The sequence below is a fragment of the Triticum dicoccoides genome, chromosome 2A (assembly GCF_002162155.2).
Source record: "Triticum dicoccoides isolate Atlit2015 ecotype Zavitan chromosome 2A, WEW_v2.0, whole genome shotgun sequence".
NCBI lineage: Eukaryota > Viridiplantae > Streptophyta > Magnoliopsida > Poales > Poaceae > Triticum > Triticum dicoccoides.
In genome coordinates, this window is record NC_041382.1 from 280,898,882 (window position 1) to 280,915,061 (window position 16,180).

Here is a 16,180-nt window from a genome sequence, read left to right on the forward strand (position 1 = left end):
CAAAACTCTAATGTCACCTAGATACTCCAATGTCACCTCAAGTATCTGTGCGTATGATTATACAATATGCATCACACAATCTTAGATTCATCTATTCAACCAACACAAAGAACTTGAAAGAGTGTGCCAAAGTTTCTATCGGAGAGTCAAGACGAAAATGTGTGCCAACCCCTATGCATAAGTTCACGAGGTCATGGAACTCGCAAGTTGATCACCAAAACATACATCAAGCGGATAACATGAATATCCCATTGTCACCATAGATAAGTACATGCAAGACATACATCAAGTGTTCTCAAATCCTTAAAGACTCAATCCAATAAGATAACTTCAAAGGGAAAAACTCAATCCATTACAAGAGAGTAGAGGGGGAGAAACATCATAAGATCCAACTATAATAGCAAAGCTCGCGATACATCAAGATCGTGCCAAATCAAGAACAAGAGAGAGAGAGAGAGAGAGAGAGAGAGAGAGAGAGATCAAGCATGTACCTACTGGTACATACCCTCAGCCATGAGGGTGAACTACTCCCTCCTCGTCATGGAGAGGACCAGGATGACGAAGATGGCCATCGGAGAGGGATTCCCCCCTCCTGCAGGGTGCCGGAACGGGTCTAGATTGGTTTTCGGTGGCTATAGAGGCTTGCGGTGGCGGAACTCCTGATCTAAGTTTCTTTCTGGAAGTTTGGGGTTATATAAGAGGTGTTGGAGTTGGGAACAAGTCAGGGGGTTCCTGAGGCGCCCACGAGGTAGGGGCGCGCCAAGGGGGTAGGGCGCGCCACCCACCCTCGTGGTGGCCTCAGGACTCTTCTGGCCCATCTCTGGTACTCCGCGGGCTTCTTCTGGTCCAAAAATGATCTCCGTGAAATTTCAGGTCTATTGGATTCCGTTTTATTTTCCTTTTCTGCGATACTCAAAAACAAGGGGAAAACAGAAACTAGCACTTGGCTCTAGGTTAATAGGTCAGTCCCAAAAATCATATAAACTAGCATATAAATGCATATAAAACATCCAAGGTCGATAATATAATAGCATGGAACAATAAAAAATTATAGATTCGTTGGAGACGTATCACTAAGGCATTGTAATGCTGTTACACAGCTAGTATACCAACGATGAATCTTGTTACTACCTTCAGATTTTAGCACTATTAATGCTTATAGATTACATACCTCACTTCCATGAGATAAGTCAATTATTTTTCAACAGTGTCAAGAGGAAAGGTCAAGAGTGGGTACATGCTCCTCTGGCTGTTCTCTTGATTCATTCGATCAAGTTTTTATGTTTGATCGATTATCAAGATTGGGATTGCAATTTTTAGGTCCCCTCAAGTTCTAAATGATATTTACCTTGAAGGTACATGGTTTGCAATTTTTTATACTATCATTACTTAATTATGCTAGTTACCTTCAGACTTTTGTATTTGGTTTAATGCTCTTGCACAGCTAGTATACCAATGTTGAAACTTGTTACCTTTACATTTTGTATTGTTAATTCTTATAGAAATCTTCGAGTGCTGGAGCTTATGGAAATCTGTTTAGTAAAATCATTGTATTGTACCCTGTAATAAAATAACTACTCTACTGTTGCACTACCCACTGGATTAGTGCATATTTGTATTATTCGAATGGTGTTGCATTAGTGTATGGACATATATAAAGTGTGGCATTCTTTCCCAGATATGTGCTCAAGAAAACTACTACCCGTTTTTCTAAATACTAGATGTTTTGGCACTTTAAATTGAACGGCGAAAACGTCTTATATTAAGGAAGAGAGGGTGTAGAGTTCACTCAAATTAGAGCATCTCCAATAGCTTGTCTATATGGATGTCTATACTCATTTTCCACAACGTGAATCCAAAACAGGCGTCCAACAACTTGTCTATATGCTCGTCCAAATATACACATCCTCTAAATCAACCTCGACAATGTCCACGCCTGGACATTGTGAAGGCGTCGTCTAAACTCAGCTGCAGTCATGATTTCTTCCTCTCCCCAGCAACGGCCCACCTATCATGGTCCCTGTATATAGACGTCCTGATGCAAAACTAGACGTGTATATAAGTGAATATTTTTAGACCATTATCTAAATACATAGACATCCAAATATACACATGCTACTGGAGATGCTCTTATCCGGGTAAAGCTAGACACACCTTTGTTAAAATTAATGTTCATTCTGTTATCGGGGGAGGTCTGTATGTTTGTCTCTAATGCCTGTCAACTACATACCTCACATCATGATGTAATGTTAAGTCATTTCCTTTTGTACAGTGTCACTGAATTGTCAAGGCGGTGATGGCATTTTTTTAGTTGAACTGCACAAAATATGCTTAAAAGAAGAGGAAAGGTCGGGAATGGTTCATTTAAAAAAACTATGTATGCCTTCCTGACATCAGCAGATGCTGCCTTATTTATTCCTTCAAACAGGTGGTTAGAAACAGTATTGCTACTTTTTCCCATTAAGAAATTGGAATGCTTATATTTGTGTGTCTATGCTTCAACTAGTGCCACTTTTATAGTAATCACACTTTCAATATCTGTGCAAACAGGGATGCCCGATTTTAGTGGAACTGCACAAAAAGTCCAGATGGTTCAACATTAGGAGCATGTTTTCTTCCAAACCTTTATATCCAATTGGTGGCACTATGAACTGTTCATTACCAAGGTACATGGTTTGCTACTATCTTGCTACTCTTTTTGTACTATCATTAGATAGTAATACTAGTTGTTTGCATGTGAATTTATTGGCAGGGTGGACCTAAATTTGAGGTGCAGGACAAGATTCAATGATTGGATGCTCAATTTCGGTTGCATCGATTTCAGCTCTTCCATCACTACGAACATGGATACCCTTGTTCTGATGAAGAATAGGCGCTATATTTCTGCGCTGAACCAGGAAATCAATTCAGTATGAAATTGTCCAGGGCAAAACATGACTGTATCAAATTGTCCAGTGCAAAACATGACAGATGCTAAGCAGAAGAGACATGTTTAAACCGAAAATACCAGGTGGGGTATATGTTTACTAGTTTCTTGATATTTGTGCAGAAAGAGATGTCTGCCCGTTGCTATTTGGAAAACAAACAAAGTGACCGCAATTTTGGTTGAACTGCACAAGAGAATAGTATAGTCACTACATGTAGTGCCATTTGAAAATAGACACAGAAAGATTGGATAGTGACTTCATGGACTTCAGAAAAGTAGTACTGTACTATTATTAGCCAACACTAGGTGCTTCATTGCTTTGGTCTGATTGTACAATGGGCATCATTTTGCCTAAGTTAAAGTTTCTATTCCGAAAATAGTCTCGCAGTGTGATCGAGACAAGACCAAGTCATATTTCAGTGGATGTTCCTCCATCATGTGTGGTTCATTCTCACGGTTCCAGCTATTGGTGAAACCACTTACGTTTGCAAGAGGAATTGTAGACTTCAGAAACAAATTTGTCTTTCACTCTGTACTAAATGTTGGCCAATAGACGCGTCCATGTTAGTAGGAAGAACAGATGTTTTTTCTAGATCTTTGCTTTTGGAGCTACATATTTGTATATGATTTGTGAATCATTAAGATGTATTAACATGTTGATATTATGTATACGAATCGTACTAGTTGGTTTTTTATTTGGGCTACTAATGTGAACATATTACAATGCCATGCCTGTGAGTCTCATGCGAACATTTCGAACAGATCGGCTCTTACTGATGTGCACATCATGATCCTTATTTCTTTGTTCTCGGTGTTTACAAGTTACTAACAGTTCCTTATTTTGTCTGTGTAGTGTTTACAAGTTACTGATCGATCTCTAGCTAGCCTACTAATGCGCTCCTGGCAGTTTTAGTTGTGACGCAAGATCCGAAGTGGCAGTCTTTTGAATTAAAATGTCTACCTCTAAAGAAAATGATAAGCTGTTGTGAAGAAAATGCCATGCAAATCTCAATAAACTGCCAGCAAAAGTGTTCGCAAATTCCTTATCTCCCAGCAAACGTTCATCAGCTAATGCGATCCTACATGTACACCATCCGACCTACTCGATCTTACACGTACACTATCAGACGTACTCGATCCTACACGGATAAATAGTGGATCACACATGTACTACCTCCTTTCCAGTTTGCAGGGCTCAATTCAAAAAAACAACCTACTCGATCCTACACGAATAAATAGCGGATCACACACATACTACCTTCTTTTTGGTTTGCAGGGCTTAATTCAAAAATCTCACCAACCAAGGTAGATGATGAGTGGTGGAATCATTTTTGACAAGGAAGGGGTACCTCATCTAGATGATTCGAGTGCACTCGTTTGACCGTCATGCCGGCATGCGAACCAGCACGGACGGGATGCACCACTGACGGGACAGGATGGCACAGTCATAATTTCAGTTTTTCTAGTTTTCCATGGCAATCTGCCGTGCTAAGCCATTCCTTCTTATGCACTGAACTTTGATGACCATGATAACCGTCGTGTTTCCTGCGACACGCTGGTTCGCCTACCTTCCGCCTATAATTACTGTTTCCTGGCCTTCACCGGTGGCACCATCACCCAACTCGGCCAATCCTCATAAGCCCCCATCGGCCCGACGTTCCTCACCACTTATCCTCGCTCTCGCCACGTCCGCCATGCCCCCGTCCGTCCGTGATTGGCGACGCCGGAGGCGGTCACTGCCGGAACTAGTGTTCAGTTTTTCACCAGAAGTCAGACGGAGGGAGGAGGCATTATATTGGTCTTTAGATGGCAATGTAGAGTATGAGGAGTTGTTGTAGCGTGACTGCTTGGTGGAGGAGCAGCATATCGCCGATTTGCGCCGCCAACGGGACATGGAACAGCAGTGCACCGACAATCCGAGTCGCGAGCAGAGCACTCGCAACTGGGCCGACTACATGGAGGTCGGTGCCTCGCAAATAGTCGTGGAGGCTGTCGGGCAAGCACGCGTTCACGACACTGAATTTTACTACCAGCTCGTCAAGTCGGTTTCTCGCTTAGAAGCCGAAACTTCGGTGGACCACGCCGGCATGGAAAGAGCCAACGCGCGCGAGCAATGCGCCCTATCACACCTCTGGCAAGTCTGAGGTGAGGCGGAGGATGCCGGTTCCGGTGCTTAACGTGTACCGCAGATGGAGGCCGGCAACATCTAGTTAGCTAAGAGTAAGTTAGTACTTGTACACTAATGGAGTATTAGTGGGAGTAGATAGTTAACTTGGCTATGATGGTTGTCAACGTGGAAGTTCAGTACTCTATATCTGGATCAGACCTGTTACTTTGCTCTGAATGTTGAACTTTTCGTTTGAACATATGGAATGGGTTTTTATTTTTTTAATGGGTTCTATTTGTCCGCCATGGGTTTAGAGGCTGACTTGTGGGCCTACTAGGTTGACGCGTACACAATCAAGAGATGAGTGTACATGGAGAGGATGACAGCAGGGACCCACCAAAGTCATGGCAGTATGCAAGCAAGTGCCTCCTTATTTCAAGCCAATAAAAAATGGCTCCTCCTAATGGATTTCTGACATCTGGGTCCCATGCCATTGTCAACGTAGTCAGTAAATGATTAAATAGCACAACGAGCGGCTGGCACCAGGGACCCAGCAGCTCGCCTAGTTATTTTTTGGGGTTAATTTGATAAATGCCACTCCAAGTTTGGTGATTCCAAGAAATGCCACTGCAATTTCCGAACTTTGAAAAATGCCATTTCATGCCATTTCCAGTGGCATTTTTCGAAGTCTGGAGTGGCGTTTTCAAAGTTTGCAAAAATTGCAGTGGCGTTTTTCAAAGTTTGCAAAAATTGCAGTGGCATTTTTCCTAGTTTGGAAATTGCAGTGGCATTTTTATGAATCGCCATAATTGGAGTCGCATTTATCTATTTTTTTAGACGGAAGTAGGGTGTCAACTGAGCTGCGCGAGGCACTCTGGCCTGTCTAGACAGCCTTTTTTTATGTTTACCACAAACGAGCCCAGTAGTTTTTTTAATTCTGAAAATGGTTAGCCCAGTCTTTTGTGATTTATCAAGTAAGTCGCTTTGTCAGGCCTGTTGGGCTGCAAATCTTTCAAGACGTGGAGAGCTTCATTCGGCTAGCCGAGAAAATGGCCTATCAGTAATGAGAAATGCACTGTACATTTTTAAAACACATCAAACCGGCAATTAGTTTAAAAAAAATCATTTCGAGATTTTAAATTGCATTGATTTTTATGCGCGGACAATTTGTTGGATTTTATATTGATATACATTTATTTTTTAAATCAGTTTGAATGTGAATCGAAATTTCAGGATTAAAAACAGTTCGGACCACACCGAAATATGCAAAATTTCGTACAATGTTTGAACTGTGGCCACAATATGGGTTGTAATGCTAACAAAAAGAATACGGGTTCCACAAAAACCATAAGAATTAGCTAATGGGCTGTAAATTATTAGAAATAATGGCAGATGGGATGTTTGCTGTTTTCCATAGATTTGAGGCTTTCTTAAAAATGGTTGACGCGCATGAAGTGAATGTTGGATGTCCATCCAACGACCGTCGTGCTTCTTCTATCTCTGCTCTTGCTGCTCCAGCCGCTCAAACAACCGTCGGTGCGACTACCTGCTCCCTACTCCGGCAGCCGGCTGTGCTGCCGCACAGGCCTCACCGCCCCATCGTACTCCCATCGTTGGCCTAGCCATCCCTCTACTCACCCACACCTGTTGTTATTCTTCGGTGACGGCAGACAAACCAGCAAACCATCGTACCCCCCTCCGCGTATGAAACAACTGCCGAATCTTCCCTGGCTCCATGTCATTCCCTTGCTAGGCCTCGCCATCGTCCACTGCCCTGGTGCTCTCGGCGCAGCATGGTCAACGTGGTCAACGAACGTCATGCATCGGAAGTGGATTGTACGTGGAGAGGCTGACAACTGGGTCCACAGCCGCATGCAAGGAAATGCATCCTTATTACATGTAAAATAATGATTCCTCCACCTGACAACTGGGACCCACTAGAAGGGCCTATGTATTTCACAAAAAAAACGTTGCCCCTGCTGACAGGTTGGACCTACCAGCTATATCTTCGCACGCAAGGAAGTGCCTCCTTATTACGCACAAAAAATGAATACTCCCCCTACTAGTTGGGACCCACCATAGTGGGAGGCGGACTTGTGGGCCTACTAAGATGATGGGGATGGAGGGCTTTGTCAACTTAGCCAATATGAACGATTCTAGCTCCAGTGACCGTACGATGTCTATCCAACGGCCATAGTGCTTCTTCAACCTCTAGTCATCTTGCTCCAGCCTCCCAAACAAGCGTCGACCGTGCTGCCTACTCCTGCCTCCCGTGTCTGGCTATGCTGCCACCGCTAGCCATGGCATCCCTCTATAATCATCCAGACCTCTTGTTATTCTCTGGCGACGGAAGCCTCACAACGCAGCCGAAGCAGTTAACCCACATACTCCCCTTCGCGTGGGCATCCACTGCGTGTCTTCCCCGGCTCCGCGTCGTCCCCTTCCTATGCCTCGCCGTCGTCCACCGCACTGGTGCTCTTGGTGCGGCATGGTAAACGTGGTCAAGGAACGACTTCCATCGAAAGAGTACTATATGTGGAGAGGGTGACAGTTGGGTCCACGGCAGCAGCAAGGAAGTGCCTCCTTATTACGCGGAAAATAATTATTCCTCCACTTGACAGCAGGGACCCACCGGACGGAACACCGTATTTCGTGAAAAAAACATTTCCCCCTGACTGCTGGGACCCACCAGCTACATCTTCGCATGGAAGGAAATGCCTGACAGTCCGGGCCCACCTGGTCGAAGCATATGTAGCGTTGTCATTCTGGTCGCGAACATGTACGTACATACGATCGGTTTATCTGTAGGCTGTGGCGATGAACCGTGGCCATGTAAGGAAGGGTACGTCTCGTAGTAGAGGCGTGCACGTGTCGTAGTAGAGGCGTGCAAGCAGCATGTACACATGCGTACAGCGGCCAGCGTGCAAGAATGTAAATACGGCCATGTATGTACATACGGGCGGGGTCTCGAACGCCTACTCGCGCATACGTATGGCCAGGGCTCGTGTACATGGCTGGGTCAGAACGGAGAAACTGCGTCGTTGTCTGTTCATCGGGAAGCAACAGAATGCGTTGTGTTCGTTGGGAGGCAATGGATACCTGGTGTTCATCGGGAGCCAACCGGCTTGGACGGGACAGCCGATGGAAACGAGGCCTGGCGAACCGCAGAACGGAAGAAACAACCTTGTGTTCGACCGGCCATGGTCAAAATTCATCAGGAGGGGTCTGGCGTACCACAAAACGGAGGAAACGGACATCTCTTGGACCTCCTACTGTCGAAACAGGGTCCTGTTGATCGGGAGGGGTGTGGCGTACCGCAAAACGGAGGAAACGGACTTGTGTTGGAGCGCTATGGTCGAAATAGGGGTCCTGTTCATCGGGAGGGGTGTGGCGTACCGCAAAACGGGACACCACGGGATACTGTTCATCTCCACCATCGACCTCCTCCAGCCTCCATGGGCTACTATTCATCCACCATCGACCTCCTCCAGCCTCCATCTATGACTGTTCATCCACGGGCTCCTGTTCATCCAGCCTCCACTACCCCTCCACTAGCTATTGTTCTGCCAGCCCTCTCCACGGGGTCCAGTTCAACCACCCCTCCACGGGCTACTGTTCATCCAGCCCTCCACTGGCTACTGTTCAACCAGCCCTCCACGGGGTCCTGTTCATCCACCCCCAACTGGCTCGATCGTGGTCTTGTTCAATTAGTAGAAACGGGCTCTGCTAGAACGGGGTCCTGTTCATTCAATCCCCCACCAGGAACTGCTCATCCAAACCACCCAACAATGCTCATTGTTCGTCCAGAGGCAGCATCGATCGGCTTCAGTTAGCAGCAGTAGCGAAGGAATCGTTCGATCAGGTTCAGTTAACAGCCATCAATTGATCACTCGGGTTCAGTAACGCATAGCCAGTAGTGCAATCGCTTGGGTTCAGTAGGCGAAGGCCTCGCTCGGGTTCACTTAGAGCCCAACACCTCGCACCCACACGCGCGTATGTTTACGAGAGAAACGCGCATCGCTCGGCCCCGACCACCCACCGTAACCGGGAACTCCCCGATATTTTCCTCGCCCTCACTCCTACCACGATTTTTTCCGTCATGCACGGCCCAAAGAATGTCTTGCAGTTGCGTCTCCGGCCCGCCCAAGACGAAAAGCCCATTTTCTGTCATGATTTTTTGTCATAGAAGTAGGAGCTCACCACATCTATGATGATACTGGGATTTGTCACAATTATCGTCATAGAAGTGTCACAAGCATGACAGAAAAGATTTCATTCAGCCCAAAATGTCACGGATGTGTCTTTTTTTGTAGTGTGGGTCGACGTGTCATGCACCAAATAATAGTGCAAAATAGCAGGGGGACACACCCTAGTCGTACCACCCAAGTAGTAGTAATGAGAAATGAGACATCAAATCACAATGCCGCACCTTTCCAAATGGACGAAGCAACCATTATTTCACACTTCTCTTTGTTGTCATCGCCTTCAAGAAAACCACGTAGTATTGGTTATGCCATTGTTCTGCCTCAAGTGGGACACACGCATCGCCTTGGTACATCATGACATGTGGGACCGCATGATAGGCCATGCTCCCCCGCCCATCGCTCGGTAAAATCACCTCATTGTTACTACTTCCTCCATATCGGTTTAAAAGGCATGCACGTCATCCTAGGTTAAGAATTTAACTGGCTATATATGTGATGAACAGTATATGCTTAGAAACTACATCCGTTTAAGAATCCAATGATATACTTTTTGTGACATAGTATCTCATATTTAGTTAGTTAAATGGATGACCTAGAACTATGTGCATGCCCTATAAACTGAGACGGAGAGGGTAGTATAGTACGTATCTTTTTAGATCAATATAGTCGGGATTCACCAAGGAGCAAAACCAGGTGGTAAGCTGCTCCTGTTGTGTTGGCGTAGCAACCCAAGCAGGGTCAGTCCACACATGAAATGGCGACAGAGTTAACAGGACCCCTTTGGCTGACATGTCGCTCAACCACAGTCTTGTTCCACGTGCGATTGGACTTATAGTTTGGAGCAGCGGTTGGACTTGGAGGCACCCCGGTCGTAGCGCCGCAGTAGTAGTAAATGAGCGATGAGGGGTCAAATCACAAAGCCCCACCTTTCCCGCATTAAGCTGGACGGACGAAACAAACATCATTTCACTCTAGGGTCCAAGAGCATAAAGAGAAGAGAAAACCAATGATGTGTGCGGCAGCTACCTAGGGCACCCTAGGGTAGGGGTCTCCACTACAAATCATTTTTTTAAAGCGCCTCCACTACAAATCCGCTTCTCCCTCGTCCTCTTGAAGAAAACCGATGACGCATGCAGCGGTAGGGTTTGTAGGAGTACTACGGCGAGTGGGGCCACGCCGTAGTAAATGGGAGAGGGATTGAGTTCGAGTTGATGCCTTAATATGTGTGGATCGATTGGTTTTATGGGAACAAGGAAGCATTTTGGGTTCGGGGACAAGTGGAGATATACGTACGAAAAATTGTGGACGTAGGTTCGACCGAAAAGCAATGATTCATGGGCCCTACATTTTGATATACCCGCCACCGCGTGAAATTTGCTACTCTACTCAAAACTAGTAAGGTACACAAGCATTGAACGCATGAGATTTGGAAACCAAATTATGAATAAATACACCCTATAGCATGTAATGCTTTGAGTCATATATGCATGATGTAGACGTTCGTTTAGTTCTTATAGTTCATCTCATTCAAAATCAATTAGTTTTATAAAAAGGTTAAGATTCATGGGATTGTGCATTGTAAAGCATAAATAAAAAACAAATAATGACAATTCATTGAGAAAAAAAGTTTGCGCAATTATGATACGGAAGATTCTAGAACAAAGGAGAAGTGCTTGTGTTTTGAGGTTTGTGCATTATGCTTAAGTTCAACCATGGAGTCTTCTAGATTGTACATGTGGTGGAATTTGGTGGAATGTTGGTGATATCCAACGGCCAGTAGTGCTCAGAGTTGCCATCTCTGCACTACCGGATTAGCTTCATCCAACGACCACCTTTCAAAGTTATTTGCACACTATATAGGGGTATAGATAATGCATAAAAGTTCCTCCAAAAACATCTATAACTAACGGGAAGTGAATGTATGTTTAAAATGAGAAAAAAATTAATAGTCCCTCCGTCTAGGTGTATAAGTCATCTTATGTTTTTTGCTAGTTAATAGCATTCCATGCAATGAATTAACCACTGCATGTCATGTTTTAAAGTCTCAGGCCATTGAAAGCATGCACGGCCCACATCTCTAATTGGTTGATACACTATTGTAGGATGCAGCTAACACGACACTACGATCAGAGACCCTTCGACGAAACTATGTGCAATGCCATAATCACAAACAGTGGTGTAAAAACCTGTCAAAAAAGGTGCAAAACATTTGCGATGGAGGATGCATGTAAAGCCCCAAGACCAATGCTTCAGATGTCTTCCATGTATTCCGAGTTTCGTCGTGTGATTTGTTTGGTTCATTGCATTCATCATTGCATCATGTCATCTTGCACCCCTTTCTAAAACTCAACTAAATAAATTGTATGGGTCTTCGATCCATTTAAATCGAGCCAAATTCACAAGGTTAAATTCTCTTTAAAACATATAAAAGTCTCTCAATATTATTAGGGAGCTAGATTAAATATTCCATTGTTTTGGAATTAACCATAACACACTTGCAACTGAATCCCATGCCTTTCTATCTAAATCCTTGACCTCAACTTTGCCCATAATTCTTCCATCACTTTCCCGAGCTGCACCTTAAACCTCAACATCTTGGGACCTCCCTATTACCTACTTCCTATGCAAAACCATTTGAATTCAATTGAAATGAGTTGGATTCAAACTTCACCCACATGTTCATTTCCATTTTTCTTGGATGAAGCTCATTTTTGTGAGTCTGAGAAAATTAGCTTCCTACCCAAACTCCTCTCCAGTATCTCTCGGCATTTCTTCCAAGTTTCTGTTTTGTTGAAACAGAGAGAAGAATTCTGAGGGAGAGAGAGAAACCAGGCTGGCCCAATTTTCTAGCGTAGCCCACCTGGTCTAGGCACATCTGATCCTCCCAGGCCCACCTAACCCTCCTAAACCCTAGCTACCAGGGCGCCCGATCCCCCTTCTCTTGATCTCTCCCCCTCCCGCCACCTCCTGCTCGACCCCCCTCCTCTCGCTCGTCTTCCTAACCTCCTGCCCGATCCCCTCGACACCACCCGCCGCCAAGCACTGCCTGCCATCTGGTCCGCCGTCCCATGCTACTTCCTTGCCACGAGTCTCACCACCGGAGCACAGGGCCCCTTCCTCGCGCACCAGCCACCGACACAGCCTACTGCCTGCCTCGCTAAGGCCAGCGCCGCCAGCTCCTCCTCCACCTTGCTTCTCTGCAACCCCCGTTGCAGCTCCTTCTCCAGCTCGTCATCGACCTCGCCCCACGCTCTGCCCTCGCTGTAGAAGCGGACCAGGCCGGAGCCCCATCGGCCTCATCGCAGTCGTCGTGCCCCTTCCAATAGCAGCAGCCTCCACCTCATCCCTCGTACGGCCTCCTTGGCTTCCGTGTTGACCTTGTCGCTAAGACCCCAAGGCACAGCCCTGGCCTCTTATACCCGTGCTGCACCACCACAACCTGCATGCCCTGTCTGCCATAGTGGACGACCGCAACACCCCGCTATCATCATGCACCTCCACTTGTTGTTGTTGTTGACGCCAAGTTCGACCACTGAACAAGGAATATTGCCAAGTACCCTCTCGGGATCGTCAAGTTCGACTACCGATGACATGCACCACTACTATCGCCAAGGGTTTCATCAAATTCAACTACATCAAGTACGAACGGTGATGACCCCGAACATCTACGGAGGGTGTACAACTACCTTCGCCGAAGGCCATCGAGTGAACGACTACCCACGCCGTGCATTTGACCAAGTTTGATGACGACCTCCGAAGAACTCAGATTCGCCAAGTTCCACTACCGTCGCCTCTGGAAACCTCGGATCCCTCAAGTACCTCTCTAAAACGAACATGTACGACGACTCCCACGACTTCTGTGAAGGACTACTTCCCTCTACGAACTCGACCCGCTGTGAAAATGCACGCTTCGAAAGTAAAATCATCAAGACGACCGCCCATGAATGAATGCATGTGTGATGTATGAGATGCTCGTGTTTGCACCGTGTCCGAGATGTCTTTGCACGTTCCTCCTCGTTTGTCATGTTGTCATCCCGTGGGAACCCTATATCTGGGATCACCCCACCATCCTTGCTGGACACCGTCATGCCACCCTTCTTTTGCATCGGCATCTCAATGAGTTTTTGGAGTAGCCGGAATGTTGCCGTGGCACCCCTTTCGTTCTGCCACGTTGACAAATGCTTCATATCATGCTGATGTCAACATTTTCTTGAAATTTTCTTATAACTTGTATATGTCATTCGCATCATGATAACAATATTTAAAATGTTTAAAATTGTTGTCTGCGTTAAATTTCTAAATGCATGTGGGGATTTTCTGGAATTATTGTTTGTTGATTCCGGCCCCATTTAAATTGCTTAGATAGTGTAGTTTAATTGTGCTTCACCTCTTGCCGTGTTAACCACCATTTAAATCTTGTCTTGTTTGTAAGTGAGAGCGAACTAAATAATCGAATGTGGTGTTTTGTTAATAGGCATCTCGTTGCATATTGAGCTCCACTTAACTTGTAGTTTTGTTTGTGCACTTTGCCATGCCATGCATATTTAAACCGGGCATGCATCATCCTTGTTTGTGCATCATGCCATGTTTGTGCTTGTGTGTTTACCATGTTGTTTGTTTCTTTCCGGTTTGCTTCTCTCGTTAGCTTCAGTTTCATTACGGAGTTGTGAGGATTCATTCGACTACGCCGGTTTGTCTTCTTCACGGACTCGGTCTTCTTCCTAGCGGATTTCAGGCAAGAAGACCGTCACCTTGGATCTCACTACTATCTTTGCTTTGCTAGTCGTCTCGATGCTATCGCTATGTCGCGCTACCTACCACTTATTTATCAAGACTCTCAAATTTCTAAGAACCATCCTCTAACCCTTTTCATCATCCCGGCAAACCGTTGTTTGGCTATGTTATCTCTTTGCTCAACCCCTCTTATAGCGTTGCTAGTTGCAGGTGCAGTTGTAGTTGTTCCATGTTGGGACATGGATATCATGAGATATCACAACATCTCTTATTTAATTAATGCACATATATACTTGGTAAAGGGTGGATGGCTCGGACATATGCCTGGTGTATTGTTCCACTCTTGCCGCCCTAGTTTCCGTCATACCAATGTTATGTTCCTTGATTTTGCGTCCCTAACACGGTGAGGGATATGGGGCCCTCTTGAGTGTTAGCTTTGAATAAAACTCTTCCGGCAAGGCCCAACATTGGTTTTAACATTTGCCATAATAATACTTGAACCTAATAATTAATTGGCATAGGGCGTGCGAAACCGAGGATTTTCTACATAGCAGGGGGCCAGTGCTGATGGTGTTGGTCCCAAACGGCTAGACTGTGGGGCCACCTTGGGGAAACTCGAGGGCTGATTTTACTCGTAGGATGTCCCATCCGGACGTGGCCTGAGACGAGATACGCGTGGCTACTATCAGGGTGTCGGCACGCCAGGTGGTCTTGCTGGATTAGTTCTACCATTGTCGAAATGTCTTGTGCACCGAGATTCTGAGTCTGATCGGAGGGTCCCGAGATGGAGGATTGTTTCCGCGGATCGTGAGCTTGTCATGAGCTAAGTTGGGACACCCCTATAGGGTTTAAACTTTCAAGAGTCGTGCCCGTGGTTATGTGGCAGATGGGAATTTGTTAATATCCGGTTGCAGAGGACTTGAAGTAAACTCAATTAAAATACACCAACCGCGTGCGTGACCGTGACTGTCTATTTTCGGGGAAGTTCGAGAGGAGAACACGGTTGGGTTATGTTTGGACGTAAGTAGTTTAGGATCACTTATTAATCATTACTAGTTTGCGACCGTTTGCGTAGTTTCTCATCTTACTCTTGTACTCGTGAGTTAGCCACCATACATTGCTTAGTTGCTACTGCAACCTCACCACTTACTCTTTCCTATCCTTTACGCTTTGCTAGTCTAGATACCCATGGTAATGGGATTGCTGAGACCTCATGGCCCACAGATTACTATAACAACAGTTGCAAGTACAGGTATTGCGATGATCTGGCACGAGTGCGATGCTAGATTGTTTGGAGTTCATCTGCTTCTTCTTGTTTGATCAAGGGATAGGTTCTAGGTCGGGGAACCTGGGATTAGTAGGGTGGATGTCGTTCTTCTTTTTTGTTTGATTTCATCCGTAGTCGGTCCTGCTCTTCTATATGATGATTGCTATGTATTGATGTATTGTTGTATCAATGTTGTAACTTGTGGCAAGTGTAAGCCTTTATCTTGTATTCTCTTCTATTTAGTACACGGTATGTTGTAATGATATCCACCTTGTTATGGGCTCGAAATGCGGTTGTGCCCCAATCATGAATTCATCACGTGATTGGGATAGAATCGCATCTTGGGCGCTACAAGTTGGTATCAGAGCCTTACTGACCTTAGGAGCCCCCTTGATTGATCGAGCCGCTGCCATTGTTGTGTAGAAAAAAACTATTTTTGAGTCCAGTTATATCGGAGAGTAGGAAATCTTTTTACTCCTCAGCCCCTTCGTCGCTCTGGTGAGGACTCCTGATGTAGATGGTTGACTTCACTCTCCTCTTTTTTCACTCAATTTTTTTAGGATCACACGGGTATTGTTGGACCATTGCGATATCATTGTGACGGGAATTCTGTCTTAGTGCCTCCTGACATTTAGGGGTTGTGGCAGTGTCCCGGGGAGTTGAGCTCCAAGGTGTTTTTGTCACAGCGTTTATTGTTTCAGTTCCGGAATACCAGAGTTCGCCGACATCAAAAACGCTTCTCTACTCCTTCAGGTGAGAGTAGTTTGAAGACACCCGGTACTGGGGAGAGCAATCAGATGTATTGCCACATCTAGTATATCGGATGTTTTCGAAGGTTTGAGGTACACGATTTCCGAGGGTTTCTTGGTTATGTGTTGATGGATGGATACCATTGGAGTGTAGGATTTGTTAGTTGTGTGATATATTTGTGCCTCCCTGTA